We start from the raw sequence: 16,946 nt of genomic DNA, 5'->3' as shown, positions 1-16,946 counted from the left end.
TAAGACCTCTACTTTGGCCTTTTAATTCTTTCTAGCATCACATATGCTACAAATACAGATATATAGATCTGTTTTACTCTGTGATGTTTTATGTGTAAATTTAGAGTTAACATTAGAAACAAAACTTATGCTTACTTTGTCAAGTTATCAAGGTAAATGAGGTTTTCCTGGCGTATTTCAGGCAATAAAAGTAATATAAATTCTAAATTATTTCTGTTAAATACATTCTCACATTTAGAAAGGCACACACTTGCACACTTGCGCGTCTGTGTTTCTAACAAGACATGCTCAGCACACTCTTTTTAAGCAGTTCTGAAGCTTTGCCCTTGAGATCTTGCTACTCATATCCAGGCTAGGTCACCTTTCCATTCTTGTTGACACATTTTCTTCTCAACTACTACAACTTGTATGTGCATAGTTTACTTTACTCTGCAGGGTTTATGCATGTGTGCATACATGATTGAAATGTTCAAGACATATCTTCAAGACAGCATTTCATAGTCTTTTTTTCATAACATGTTTTTTGAGTTTTGACAAGGTGATATAGATGACTTATTTGGGACTTGAGTACTCAACAGTCTAACATGTAAACTTCAAGGAAAACACAGCAAATAATAAGGTCTTATTTTCATAGATCATCATTAAAACATGTGTTTTTCAGTGTTAGTTTTAACTAATGATGATTATTTGAAGAATGGCCAGGGTCTCCCAGTTTGTTTGAAATTAATATTCATAAATAATTAACTTATATCTAACTTTAATTCTCTGATTCTAGGAAAGACTCTACCAATTCCCAGTTATGTGTCATAAAATACATTTTATTTAAACTCGTGTTGAAATTAAAGAACTATGACAAATATTATGCTTGAGATAATAATACTAACAGTGATCATTTATCAAGTAGTTTGTACATCCTGAGTGTTATGACAAGGATTTTAAGATCATTATCCTATTTATTTCCTTCAGCCACCCTATGGAGTTCAAGAAAAATACTATTATTAATCTTCATTTTACAATAAGGTAACTGAAGTATGAAGAAATTACATGGATTGTTCAGTGTCACAAAGAAGAGAGCAAAGAATTTCAGTAAGGGACTATTGTCTAGGGCTGTAAAAGTCTGAGTCCTGAATGACATATGTAGGAATTTGACAGCAAGTTCTTACTTTAATTAAGTTTTTGATATTTTGTGTATTATAAATTAAAACCAATTATGAAACATCATATTTTAATTATTGAGTTTCTGTCAACTACTTATTTTTTTTACAAAAAATTCTAATATAAATTGAAACATGAAAACTTATTAAAAGAAAAATAAAAGGGCTGAGAAAAGTATTCATTTGCTAAAATATCTGCTATGCAGGTTAGAGAAACTTAGCTCATAAAAGCAGCATTTACACAAAAATGTAATTAATATAAGCCCTTAATCCTAGTGCTCAGTGGCAATATAAGCTTATCCCTGTCTTATTAGCAAAAGACAATTCATTATTATTTTATTTTATTTTGGAAAATATCAAACAAAAATCTTACAAAATGAAACATTGTATGAATTCTGGTATTCTTTTTATGTCTCCTTGACAAAAACCTCCCTCTACTATAAAAACTGACTAGTGTTCCCTCTGCAAAAACAGATATTACACTTTAGGGAGTAAATATAAATCACATTCTCAACTGTAGAACTGCATGACCCTAAAATGGGGAATTTAACACATTTGTTATATGACACGTGAGAATCGTACATTAATCTGAATGTTATACCTAGTGATAACCTCAATAATAGATGACAGAAGGGAAGAGACAAAAAAAAAATGCCATGAATGAGTTGTAAATTTCCTCTTCAGTATTAAATATATCTGAGATGCACCAAAGGGAATGTAGAATGCTTCAGAAAAATAGAACTCCTTCAAGGCAGTAGAATTAAATTCTCTGTGGCCATTTACTTTATGTGATATCCTGAATATTACTAGTAAATTTGATATTTCCTTGAAATATTTGCCCATCTGCTGGCACACCATATTATCTTTGTCATTCGTTCATAGCACAGCAGATGACTATATTGAAAGCTCAAGGAAGGATTATTCAGATAAGCTATGAAGGAGAAGACTTATGCCAAATATACCGCATTTTTATATTGTTCCCTAATGAGTTCAGAAATCTAAAAGCAAAAAGAGAGAGAGAAAATTAGGTACCATTAAGACTACCATCTATGTTTCTACTGAGAATTATGATGGCTAGATATGCACTAAATCATTTTTGGGAAATAGATAATCATCCTCTAGAAGAGGGAATATTGAGTTCTACTTTAGAAAATCACATCCTTAATGGTAGGTGACCAAGAATGACATTAATACACACTAAGAACGTTCTTCTACTTGACTCTATTAGCAACATGAAAAAAAAAACTGAGTCAAACAAAATTAAACAACTATATTATTGGAGTTTTTTTCTTACTCCATTGTCTGATGTATCTTTAGTTAGACTTTCTTTGGACTGCTAGTTCCCAAATAATGACAGAAAGACTTTTTATTAATTATGAAAGCTTAGACTTAGTTTGGGTTTATTCCAAATAAGCTCTTAAAACTTAAATTAACCCATGTATATTAATTCACATTCTGCCATGTGACTCCTTATCTCTCTTCAGTACCAAATTGATCCAGTCTAAAAGAAGATCAGAGCTCTTGCAGAAGTGATCCCAGCACTTGGAATCATACATCTTTACACCACACTAGGGTGGTAGAGACAGAAAGGCATATGGCTGGGCCCAGAGAGGAATATAAGGAGGGAGAAGAAAGGAGCTCAGGGTAGTCTGAGTCAGCAGTCTGAAACAGGAAGTCAGAGTAGCAGGCAGTCTGAGGATAAAATATGAGGAAGTTGTCTGAGGACAGGATCACCCCTTTGGTCTGAGCATTGGTAGAGTAAGAACTTTCTAGTGGCTGGCCATTCTGCTTTGCTGATCCTTCAGCTCTCACTTCCTGAGAATCTGTGTTACAACGGGGACATTTTTATATTTCTCAAGACAATAGTGACTATTTTTTTCTTTCGTAGCTGTGGGTGTAGGATGTAGGTTGTCAATCAGCATGCTTATCTCAGAGTGGAGATAGTCTTTGGTGATGCAGAAACTATGGAAATTACGAAACGAAAGGAAGGTTTACAAAAAAACTATAGTAGTTATAGAAGAGGTGAAAAAACAATCGTTTGTTTTGGTAACGAATGCTATTTAATGTAAGATGTTGATATTTTAGATACTCTAGCCTAGGACACACAAGGATAACCTTTTCTAGTATTAACTAGAAATTAACAGTAAAACAGTACTACTGAACTAAGATTCAGATTATCATTATTCTCTACCTAATACAACTTCACTAGATCTTTTGGAATCTTATTTTTATCTATATAAATAAATGTCATAAACTGTTGCATCTCTAAAATAACTTGATTCTTATCCAATGGAGAAATCAGTGGGTTCCTAATAACAAAATGATTCTTATTCATATAGGCCTTGAAGATTGCATTGTATCAATTAATATTCACCACAATCTGGGCTAAATTAATATGTTACTGCTGCTATACTTGTAATAATAATACAAATGGATAAGTAGGTGATGGTTATTTTACAGTAATAGAATAAACACGCACACCCCTCACACACACCCCCATATACATACATACATACAATATATATATATATATATATATATATATATATATATATATATATAAAACTTAGGTTTTTTTCCCCTAGGAAATTAGGAAACTAACTTTGATTATTTAATATGATCACAGATTGTATAAAATATCACAGATTTGGCATGTCATTGATACCTTGAAAATAATGCTTCTCTTTGACTATTGTGATTCATTTTTTTAATTCTACTTTTTCCTCTCTCTTTTTTTTTTTTTTTTTTTTTAAGGATCTGCAAGGCTTTTGGATATCTACAAATGTGTTGTGTAGCACATGGCTCAGAACCACAGTTTTCTCCTGTGCTTCACTGGTTTGTGGTTTACCTTTTGACCTTTGTAATGTTTCTATACTGCCAAATTGGCCATATGTGGAGAGGGTCAGTGACCTCACTGATGATATAAAATGAATGAATGTGTTTCCAATAACCTGCAAAAGGTAAGACAAAAAGAGGGCACGTGCCTAAAATGATCGGATGATGAGCTATTATTTTAAGGAAAAGGAAGAGTCAAGGATTAGTAAAAGATATTGTATTATTATGGTATGTGCATAATTATTTTAAAATATAAGTTTGTTTTATCATTATGGGTTATTTATTGTTTCAATACCTAATTCTGTGATATCATTAGTCATTAGAATAATTGTCTGCTCTATATTCATGAACATGGGGATAACACAATCCTACATCACATTTTATGTGATAAAGTATAATAAATGGAAATTACTAAATAATTGATAATTCAATATTGGTAGAGTGAAATATCAAGAAAATGACATCCTTTAATGAAATAATGATACTTAATGAGAATTTTTTGGCTGATCATCTTCACATTTTAGATAAAATACTTTCTTTTACTATGACTGCCATAATTTTCTACCAGCTGATTCATCATTAGCTCCATGATCATTTTCTCACACTTAACATTAGTGATTGACTATTGCAGGCTAGACTGATAACTAGTGAGCAAACCTTCATTTGGCAATTGAATGTCTGTTCTCTCTGTATTAGGTCTTATATTAGCTTGTCTTTTCATTGATCCATGTTCTAGAGAATCAGGATCTTATTTTATCTACTTTTTCTTAGTGTTCCTATGCTTAGTAGTCCTTTATATTATTATCTTAATTAGGCCTTCACTTGCTATGATGAAACACTGTGGTCCAAAGCAACTTCATGAGAAGAGGGTTTATTTTGTTTACACTCCTATTTCACAGCTTACCATCTGAGGCAGTCGGTATAGGCACTCACAATAGGACAGGGACATAGAAACAGGACAATTTGCAAACTTCATGTCAGTCTACATACTTAAAGCACCCAGAACCACTAGCCCAAAGCTGGCCCCTTTGACAAAGAGCTTAGCTGTTCCATATCAGAAACTGATTAAGAAAATATCCCACTGACTTAACTACATTATGGAGTAATTTTCAAAATTGAGATTCTCTCCTTCCACATGACTCTAGATTGTGTCAAATTGCCATAAACATGACACAGCCCAATTATTTTCACATAGCATACCTAAACTTGATAATGTACAAGGAGTTTGAAAGCATGCATTTGTGTACACAGTCCTCGTTGTTTACAATTATAAGCCTTTAAATCTCCCTTCAAGAGCTTGTTGATACTGAAACATTACTTCCCAAATTTTTTTTTTGTTATATTTGAAGTACTTACTATTCTGGCTAAATATTTTTTTATCCTGCTTTTCTATGATGGGGAAGGGCTAGGATCATTCAAAAATTGAGTATTAAAGAAAAGTATAGTGAAAATTTTACTGTAGTTAAAAACTGGCATCCTGAGTCAAAAGAACTGTTGCATAAGAAAATGTCTTAGAAGAGAAAAGGGTTAAAGTGTTCACTTGGTCTCAAGTAGAATTTTGAGACTTTCAGAGACATCATGAGTTTTATCTTTACCATATGATTAGCTTTGTTATGTGGGAATTTTTTCAAAAGATGTTGAAAATACTAAGCATTGAAAGTTTCTTCACAGTAAATTCCTTAGCTTGTTTGATGTAAATAAATATACTCACAATTAGTTATGCAGTCTTGTCTCTTCAACTTACCAATGTAGACATAAACACATATACATATGTGTGTGTGTGTGTGGGTATGTATCCTTCTGTGTTGATGGTACAAAAATGAAAGCATTTTTTTCTATAATCCATAAAGCTTCATTCTAGCTTTTGTGTATCTTGGATTTTTATATCATTTTCAGAATTATGAGAGGTATACACTACATTTTTTGTTGTCTTTTACAAAAGTAGTTTGTTAATTAATAACAAAAAAGTTAAGGTTATATTTCTCTCTGGTAAGGATTGAACAGAGCAGCTGCTCTGCCACAAAGGGTTACACATCACTGAAATACTATCTCTATCTTACATCTGTATGGCCTTACCCAGCAATGTATAAGAATGAAAGAATGGATTGATAAGTACTAATACAGTGCTTGGAAGAAAAACCTGAATCCGAGTTAGGTTATCCATCAGTAGGCTGAAGGTCAGGAAATGGGATATAGAAACAAGATCACTAAGGCTTGTTGGCTGGCTTTCATCCAGGCTGAAAACAAACAAACAAACAAACAAACAATCAAAACAGGGATCTTTACATTTAGAGGGAAACCCTGTCTCAAAAGAATAAGTTAGAGTCTGAATTCCTCAAACACATATCAACATCTGCATATTTACCCAGAGGAATAGCCAACCATACACACACACACACACACACACACACACACACACACACACACTTACATAATTAAATATATAAACATTCCATCTTCCTAAAACTGTGATTGTGATGGGCAGAATTCAACCAATGCTGTGGGGGCTTTCTAGCATCAGCCCACGAGAGGACTCTAGCTACACCTCCTCACCAGCCAGGAGTTCACTCTGGCACTGGGTGGTTGGACATTATTATGAGGAAGCATGGTCCTATCGAGCCCCATGGCAGACGGAGCAATACAGGAAGACCCACATGCATTCCTGGGGCTGTCCACAATGAGATCTGAGCAGAAAATGGGCCTGCCTAGCATCTGATGGACCAGGCACTTTGACACTACTATGGCGAGCAAATGTTTGGTGTGTTATGAGGGAGAGAGAGCAGAGAGAGAAAGAGAAAGACACAGACAGACAGACAGACAGACAGACAGACAGACAGACAGACAGATAAACATACAGACAGGTTGATTCATATCCTGTGGGCAGAGACATATTAAAAGAGGCAAAAGAAAAATGGAGCGGGCTGAGGTGTGTGTCTTAATTGCCACTCAGGGCCACGGTGATGTCTGGGCCTGGGCAGCTACTGGAGCCCATGTCTGATTTCATGGCTTTGACATTGGGGATGTCTCTGTTAATGTCTATGCCTCCTGATGCCACCAAAGACTGAGAGGACAGAGTTGTGAAGAATTGCCTCTACCCCTGACTATTGTAATAAGGAAAACTGGTCATACTCCTCACCATCGGAAACACCTAGGAGAGAGGGTTCTACACCTCACCTGGGAAGCGCAGTAGAGCTGACTCTGTTTTGCAGGGGCATGAGCATGAATGATCTGGCCATAAAGGTATGAGAATGGAAGGGCAGGTCACACTCCTCTTGCCTGCCATGTGATGGCAAGTTTGAGGGAAGATACCCTCTCCCTTCACCCCTATCGCCTCCAGCTATTTAGAGAACTCACCCTCCTTTTAACAGCAGCAACACTTGGGAAAGTGGGCCTGACACCTCATCTGGATTGCACAGCAGAGTTGACTGTTTACAGGGGCACAGATGAGCTGGCCCTGAGAGTAAGAGAGTGGACTAACTGCCCACACCCCTCTCCTCTGCCATGTAATGGTGATGGTGAGCGAAATATACCCTCATCTTGTGCTGGGCTAGGGAGCTGACTTTCACGTATACCAGCTGCAGGATTCAGGAAAGTGGGCCCTGTACCTATCCTTGGCAGCACAGGAGAGCTGACCCTGTTAACTGTGTTATGGTGAACTGGCTCCAAGAACATGAATTTGGCAGATACAGCTTTGAACCTCATCTGCTCTATGATATTTTGGGGTAGGGGAGAGATGCATTCCTTTCCCTCTCACCACCTATGGTTGGTGGGAGATGGCTTTAGGGTAATGAGATTATTGGAGTATGGAGCTTTCTCTTTCCCTCACCAGTTGTCCCACACAGCAGAGTTGCCCATGTACCTCTCCTGTGCAACCGAATAGAATTGAAGCTGCTTGTCCAGTTGTGAGAGAGCTGAGTCCTATGTCATGGAATTAGGAGAACCAGCTCTGCCACTTGCTCATTGCTACAAGGGGTGAACTATCCAGCATAGTGTTAGAGAGCTCATCCTAGTGTTGATGACTGGGATGAGCTTGGAGGCTGATGAACCCTGCCCTGGTCCAGAATCTCCCAAGATCCACCTTATCTACGATTGACAGAAGCACAAAAATGGGCAGGTCCTGCATAACCAAGGTTTCAGGATCACTATAACATGGAGCAACATCAGGATATCCAAGCAGAGTCCCAGTGAGGGCCCAGTATCGATAGGGTAGCAAAAACCAGAGGCCTTGAGCCAGATCAATGACTAGTTAGATGCATTGAACATGTGTGAACAAAGATATGTGGATAAAAGGGCTTACTGTGTAACTCACTGTCTCACTGTGTCACACTACAGCTTCCATGATGAGTCTTTTTTTTCTTTTTCTTTTTCTTTTTTCCTCTTACATTTTATTCTATGGGGGGGAGGGTATTACAAATGTATGATGTGAAAGACACAAAGACTGCATAAAAAGAAAGTTAAGAAAAATGCAGGAAGTCATTTCTTTGGCCATAAACATATACTTCTTGGGATGAAGTTTAAAAAAACAAAAGGTTACTAATCTAAAAATCACTAACAACACATATGTTGTAGGCAGTGAACAGTGTCTATGCTCAAGTAAGACTAAGTTGACATCACCATTTCGTATAGAAATGTGATGCTGTACAATCTTGTTTTCACATCCCAAACTCACAGCTTCATATTATAGGAAATTCAGTCTTTATTACCCAAAGTACAATGAATATACCATCATATTTTGAGCAATTTGTGTTCTGATCAAATTACAAATTTAAAAAAGAGAGAAAAGACACAAAGAAAAAGAGTATCCTTACATAACAATCATTTTTTTCTTGATTAATAAAGAAAGTCCTACTCCTTTATTAAGATTTTAAACCTCATAAAATACAGATTGTCACTTTTAAAATTTTAATATTCATTTAAAGCTTGGTTTAAGTGTAACATTTAAGGAATACTGCCAATGTTCCAAAATGAATCCCCACTGCAGTCATTATGAATTCCTATGTATCAACATTATATTAGCATGGTGATGAAGAATAGCATACAATTTTATTTTTTTTCTGTGGATTAGGAATCAAGGTACAGTCTACTATAGCAGAACCTTTGCTTTAGGTTTCACAAGACTACGAAACACTGACCACCATGAGCATTGTCACTAAGGTCCTACTAGGAAATTGCAACATAAGTTATCCTGGTACATTTCCTCATGTGTGTGATCTACTGTAGACCTATTTCAATCTATATACAATGGAGGGTAGAATTTAAGTTTTGTTCAGTTGGAAAACATAGCTTCTTAATTTTACTGGCTTTAAAATGGAGATCTCCTTCATTTCCTCTACATGTAAACTTCTTCCTAGGATAGATTAAACCAGAGCAAAGAGAGATAGAAAACAAGCAAGAAACCACATCCATATGATATCACATAGTACTATTTCATTATGTTGACTGTCTTCCATTGGTTAGAAGAAAGTTATGGGTTGCCCCCAAACCCAGTGTGTGAAGTATGATTAAAGGGAAGAAGCCTAATTAGGGGCCACCTAGGAGACTTTCAACTGTAGTTATAACCCAACTCCTAGATATTTACATCATTTGCTTCCACACAACTCATTTGTCTTGTCTTAAGGCCCCCAAGAGTTTCAACTCATCAACTCAATGTCAGCATTTCACAAGGAAAGAACTGAGTAGAGAGTAGTTTCCTTTATGTGGCTTCCTGTCATTTTCAGGTCATCTTTTTCACCTTTGCTGTACTGGTTTATCACCACAGTTGTAAGGTAATGGATAATTTATAAACTGCATCACATGCCAAAGCTGTCCTCTCTACAGCAACAGAGACCTCTAACCAGAGTCTCTGTGACCTCTGTGACCATACAAACACTCCTTCCCCACATGGAACATCATAGTGTTCTGCCACATGATCAGAAAGACCCCTTAGAGATCTGGGCAGTTTACTTCAATGCTATTATAGACTGAGTCTATTTTTACAAATAAGTTTTCTAAGCTCTTTCCCTCTGTTAGCAATGACTCCTTATGCAACTGATAAATACATAAGAGAGTCTTTAGTGTACGTTTTGTATTAGCACATTATGTTGATAGGTCATTATATCCTGTAGCAATAATATACAATAATATAAACAAGCTTGTTTGTGTTTCCTGCACATATTATACAGTTCATTTGTTTTTAGTGTTAAAGTGGCTCAAACCAAGTGTATATTTAAAGAGTCAAAATTTATGGGCCCATTTTATTAGATTGCATTATATTATTTCATTGCTATGAATTACTTTCATATTCTATAACTAATTTATTTGATGATATATAATGACACAGTAAGATATTAAATGCAATATTAGAGTTAATGCATACTTTCCTGACATTTTATAATAATTTGCTTTATTTTACTAACATAATAATTTACTTTCAATGTGTCAACCACCTGGATTTAAACATTGTTTTATTTTGCACTAGAAAAGATTTTGTAATTGGAATACATAAAAAGAGATTTTTGCAATGTTCTGTCCATTTACATTTCCCACAATTTTGTGAATTTTATCATCATTCTGTTAGCTGTGTGACCCTAAGATATCTCTTTCAATGTCCTATGGGACAAATATAGAGAATGATATAATATGGCACTTAAATAACCATAAGTGACTAAATAACTGTCCAAGTCACTAGGGGAAAAAGAAGGTCATAGAATCTGCATTTCAGCTTGCAGAGCAGGAATAAATTATGCCTGAGAGAATTCAGCAGTGTTTAAAGAGGCAGGGCATTGCCCACATTAATATATTGACAGAGGACAAAGAAAGGTTTAATTAACTTAGTAGTTAACCTTAAAAGTTCAAAAAGAATCTACAACTGGAGAAATGGTATCAAATCTATTATCTTTTCCGGGTAAGAGCCATTCATTTGTACAGTCAATATGGAACATCCTGGAGACTGACGATGTTTTCTTGAGGTATACAGTCAAACCCATGAAGCAGAAATTAAATTGCTTAAAGCTCTACATAACTATGAACTAGAATTAATGTAAAGAACTTAAAGAATTTAAGAGATGACTTGAATAAGACTTTAGAGGTCCGAAAAACTTAAAGAAGTGACTAGCTTTGAAAGATGATATAAGAAAAACAAAGTTAAATTTTTTTTATGAGACTAATTCACATATAAATATTCAAGATATTGGAAAATATTCTATACTTGATAGTTACTGTGGAGGTAGTCTGACATTAGAGTCCTGATTAGCTGTTGTAGGTCATGTCAAATATGTGCCTTTAGTATAGCAGAAAAATTTGAGTAAATGAGCCTGAAGAGGAAGAAAGACTATAAGAGGTCTAGTTGAGGGTTGGTTGTTCAGGAAGGCATTCAGACCACATTGGACAGAATGGAAGACAGATTTGGTAAATGTGTAGAGATATCATTGAAACAACAAAATCTTTGGCTTCTAATTTTGTCACTTGGGTATTCTGTTTAGGTTCAATGAGCATGGGAGAATCAGAGATTGTTTGGAAAAATTATAATAATAATAATAGCTTATTATTATTATTATTATTATTATTATTATTATTATTATTATATTTGTACCTAATTTGAGATGCTCAGATTGATTTAGTCAGTACTCAGATACCAAAGTCTGGAGTCAGAGCAAAGCTCTGGTCTAGGGATCTTGTTTGCAAGGTCATTATTGTCTACTAAGCAATTGAGGAGAATACAAAGCCTACAAGAAATATATTCTCACTTCATGTAGTTGAAGATGAGTCTACAAAAGAGATTGAGAAGGATTATCCAAAGGGTATGAATGAATCTGCAGTGTGTGTGGAAAAAGAAGCCTGAAGCTAAAGGAAACCCAGAGCTCAGTCTTTGCAAATGAACAAAGATAAATGAGGTGAGCTCTTAGATAAGCAAAAAGATCTCAGGGAACACAAATCAGTGTGTTTAAGTGTCTAGGGGCTTTGCATTTATGTTCTTCCATTCTTTCAAAGAGATTTTGCAGAAAGAATCTTTTTATAGCCTTTGTTCACCTGATAATTAATTATTGAGTGCCCATGATGAAAGGAGAAAGTGAGAAACAAAGAAAGGGCAAGAGGGAGGGTTGTTGTGTACAGGTACTCAATAACCTAGTGTTAAAGTAAATGAATAAGGACTTCAAAACAATTGGTAACATACAGCTTGAAGAAAATTAAAGAGGCATAAAGAGAGATAAAAAGACAGTGCAGATGGTAGAAAAATGTTACATTAGAGGTGAACAGGGATAGGAATTTTATGTGATAGGTTGTGTAAACAGCACTGCCTCTGTGGAAAGACTGAGACACAAGTTTATCTGCTTCACTGGAGGAAAGGAAAACTTGCAAACTTTGAAGTGGGAGACATATTCAGCAATTGAGAAGTTCACAAAAGATTTGCCTTTCTAATAGCCTTAGCTTATTCACAAAAGCATTCCTTATAATAACATGCTAATATAAAAGTTAAACAGACATTTCCCTCAATCATTGTGGGAACAGTTGGTTGGCCAGAAATGGTATTGCAGAGGTCTACTGGAGAATCTCCACTGGTGACACTTCAGAAGCTTGCCAACTTGTCTGCTGTGAGGCCCTTCAGCTATCACAGGCTGGGAGTATGCCACTCATGGAGTCCAAAAGGTCCTTGAATGCAGCTAGAAGCTACATTGATGGTCAGTTCTGTTCCATCCTATCAACAGTGCCAGAAATTCAATGGACACTGAAGCCAGGGGTGCAAACAGAGCCTCAAATCCTGTTGCCAATAGACAACAGTAGTACAAAGGCCAAGAAGCCATGGTGAGCATGGCTGTGTATTTGTGCTACTTGAGACTACCCCCAACGTTCCAACATTTTCATTCTTTCACTGGACGATAACCTCATACTATTAGAGTTCACAGCTTGGGATGATTTACCAGCATATTAGGGATGCTTGGCAGACAGTACATTAGTGTAGCATGGCCTTTCCTATGCTATGTTATTTCAGCTGCTAGGTGGCCTGCCCAGGGGCAACTAATCAGAGGTGCCTAGTGGATAGTTCAGGTATTGTATTTTTCCAGTTCACATAAAATGGTGTTTGAGTTACCCAAAATGGTTTCAGATTTACACAAAAAAATTAAGTTATGTTTATAAGTACTAGCATAACTGAGTGATAGAACTATATATGACTTTTTAATTCAAGAAAGGAATAATAAGCAGTATGCATTTTTAAAATGTGGTACAAAACAGCATTAATTTTTTTCTAAAATTTCATTTCTGTGTTTGGAACTGGTTGCTGGCCCAAAGAATATTTTCAACTACAAATGTCACCCAAAGTGCGACCAGAATTTTAACATGGGCCTGAAAATATTAGATACAGCTCCTTTAATGTGTACTGCTATGCAACAGAGCACTTGAGCAGCTGACAAACTAAAAAGAAACTGCAAGCTAAGTAAAAAAAGCCTGCCACAGTGTAGGCACCAACTTCCTAGAGCTGAAGATGTTAAATGCAGCTCTCAGTCAGGCCTGGATGCCTAATGATCAGCTCTCACAGACAAGAGGATTGGGTGGAGCCAACTGCAAAAGCCACATGGCAGAGGGCTCAGCTGCCAATTAAGAGTTTAAGGTTTGGATCATGTAGTCAAAGAATACTACAGGTGCATACATAGTAAAACAAATCCGTAAAACAGATCCAGACCTAAAAAAATGTGCATAAGTACTTAATAAATAAAACAAAATAGGTATGCACAATCATAGGAATAAATACATAGTTTAAAATAATTAAGTAAACTCTTTAAAGAAAGCATAAAGTGATGTAAAAAGAATAAGCCACATAAAGATGGGAAATGCACATGAAGTCTAGATCCTGTATGAAGTAATGTGACAGAAATTTTTCCATTCTGAGGAGGGAATGACATCTGCTGATAGACTATAATCCCACAAGAGACTATAAATCCCAAAGGAATTGCTGAATTAAACCAGCCTAGATGCATTAGGGGGTATCTTAATGTTAAAATGGAATTTAGAAAATGTTTTTCTATTCCTCCATATTCTGCTTTTAGGCATTTTATCCTTTCATTCATTCTGTATATCCTACTTTCCTTTTTCCTCCATGTCTAGCTAGCTAGCCAGCCCCTGAAATCTTTCTGGCATTCCTTTTCTTTTTTCCTTCTTGTCTCCCCAAGCTTAAACTCCTCCACCTACTTACTCTACTTGCTTGGAATTCTCTCCTATACACCCTCACTCATTAATGGCTATTTAAATTTAGTTAGACCCATTAGGTGCTTTGGGCAGGAAAAGTAAAACAACAACATACCTTTACATAATTAAAAATGTAACATAGCTACACAACAAAACAAATATTCCACAGAATAAACAAATGCAACACATCTTTACATAGTTAAACAGATGGAGCACATTTTTGCATAATTAAAAAAATATTCCACAGCAGTTCAGTAATCTTAAGTTCAACAACAGATAAAAATATACTCTCAAGATATATGTGCAACAGGTGATCCTCAAGTCCTTTAAAGCCACTGCATGACCTTCTCTAAAGTAGTTCAAACATATTGTCTTCTTTGGGCAAAAATGAAAAAGTCACAGAAGAGAAAAATAGTTTCTGTCAACTGAAACCTGTTCTCAGAAGTGTCATCCATTGGTTCTATATTTCTTAGAAGTTTCTGTATCCAACCTGAGGGTTGCAATAGAGAGAAAACACATGAATCCCAGGCTCTAAAGGCTACTTTAGAGGCTGCTTATTAAGCAACATTTTAAAACTCACAAAAAGATAAAAGTGAGATTTTTACATAAATTTATTTTAATGTGTATCATTCCCTGTATCACTGCTTTTTGTTTGTTCGTTTTTTGTAAATACTGGATATTGTGAATGATGGAATTTATAATAAAGAATTATAGACTGATGGGAGATGCCATTATGTATATATGTTTCTCATACTGGTTAATAATAAAGCACTGTTGGCCAATAGGAAAGGAAGATAGGAGGGACTAGGAGACAAGGAAGAAATAGGAAGTAGTAAGGAGGAGTCAAGATGGAGAGTCTGGAGAGAGCAGTATGCGGAAGCCGGCTCCGGGTAAGAAGACCACGTGGAAATACATAGATCAGTAGAAATGGGTTAATAATTAAGATGGAGCTAGCCGATAAGAAACAAGTAACCGGGCCAACAGCATTGTATCAAATACAGAGTCTCTGTGTATTATTTGGGGCTGGCGCAGCGGCAGGACAAGACCAGGCGGCGGTTGGAAAATCCATACTCGTTACAATAGACATTATAATAAAATGTAGAAAATGTTAAATTACTTAAATATCTATTACAATCTATAAGGTTTGGCAACATTAACTGAAAAGAGGGAAAATTTCTAAGCTCACTATGATTTGGTAACTGTGGACTGTAGCTTTAAGGCAAAATAGAAAATGACTCATTGTTGAGTCATAGAAAAACACTGAGTTGAACTAGAACCCAGAAGCAGATGGAGAGGACAAGAACATGTGGCAGAAGCACATAGAGACAGCTTACCTGAACAAGGAGGAGCTAACGGCCACTAGACTGATAGCTGGGAAGCCAGCATGGGACTGACTCAGGCCCCCCTGATTATGAGTCTCAGCCAGAAGGACTGAGCAGTCTAAGAGACCTCAGACAGTGGAGCCAGGATGTATCCCTGGTGCACAAAAGAACTTTGCGAACATATCCCCCATGGAGGGATAACTGCCTTAATCTAGAGACAGGAGAGAAGCCCTAGTCCCTACTTCACAGGACCTGTCAGATCTACATGACCCCAACTGGATGGCATTCCCCTACATATGGAATTGGAGTTGGGGGATGGGAGGGGAGGGTGTTTAGAGTACATGTGAGAGGGCAGAGGGGGTAAAAGGGAGGGAAGAAGGGAGGGAAGGCTGGGGGGGAGGGATGGAGGGAGGGGGAACTGGGATCGACATGTAAAATAATACATCAAATTAAAAAAAAAAAATGCTTTGACTCCAAAATTTAAGTTGAAGGACAAGTTACTGGGGAAAAGGATTTCTATTTTTGTTTCCACAGAAAATGAAAAGATGTGGATTCCTTCCAGACTAATGTGGTTTGATCACACCAGACCGCCTGAAACAGAGTACAAGCTGACCCTACATTCAAAACAGCTGGACAAAACAGCCCTACAGACTACAGCTAGGATATCTGAATCTTCTTCGAATCCCCCAAGACAGCGCCCCTTACCAGCAGGAAGTAGTTTGGAAAGAACGACGCCCAAATTCCCAAATATTGTGTATAAATGTTGGTTTTCATTTAATTGGACTTTGTTATATAAAATTAAATAAAAAAATCTAAAAAAAGAAAAAAAGAAAAAGAAAAACACTGACTTGAAGGCCTGAAGCTAAATGGAGAAAATGTCTATCAATAGCTAGAGATAAAGCAATGAATGTGTGATTTTATGTTCATTTGAAAATGTATATAAGGTTGGAAAGATGGTAAATACATTTACAGCCAATCATGAATATCTGAGTTTGTTCTCTGGGCCACACACAGTGCATGGGATATAAGTAACTACTGAAAGTTGTCCTCAGAACTCCACATGAATATTGTGGTAGGGATACAGGGCGATGCATATGTTCCCCTCCCCATATGCATACATACACATTTAAAGAATTAGAAACAAAAGAAGATACATATTTTTTAAACCAGTTAATGTCCAGTGACTTATCTAGGAGAAGAGGATTTGCAAATTGAATTCAGGGCCAGAGAGTTAATAACAAGACTTATAATCATGCATGCTGATGAGCATGCAGAACCAAGCATAAATTTCTTCCTAAAAGCCTGATAAAATTTTTTTTCTAAAGTATAAATGCCTATTCTAACCTTCTACAAATGCTTACTTTTTTATTTTTTCATTTCACTTTTTAAAATCTTTTTGGTGTCTATATATTAATTCTACCAACAATATTAACTTCTTTATTTCCCATGTTGGAAACTTAGTTTGAAACAATTC

The 16,946-nt window shown here is 36.1% G+C and overlaps 1 pseudogene; it reads right to left on the bottom strand.

The window, feature by feature from the left end:
• Positions 1 to 2,702: 2,702 nt before the first annotated feature.
• Positions 2,703 to 16,946, bottom strand: part of LOC127223007 (E3 ubiquitin-protein ligase Mdm2-like) — a 69,262-nt pseudogene continuing 55,018 nt past the window's right edge.

Source organism: Phodopus roborovskii, unplaced genomic scaffold, assembly GCF_943737965.1.
Source record: "Phodopus roborovskii unplaced genomic scaffold, PHOROB, whole genome shotgun sequence".
Taxonomy (NCBI): domain Eukaryota; kingdom Metazoa; phylum Chordata; class Mammalia; order Rodentia; family Cricetidae; genus Phodopus; species Phodopus roborovskii.
Note: the sequence above shows the minus strand (reverse complement) of the source record. Positions and strands in the feature narration are given on the sequence as shown.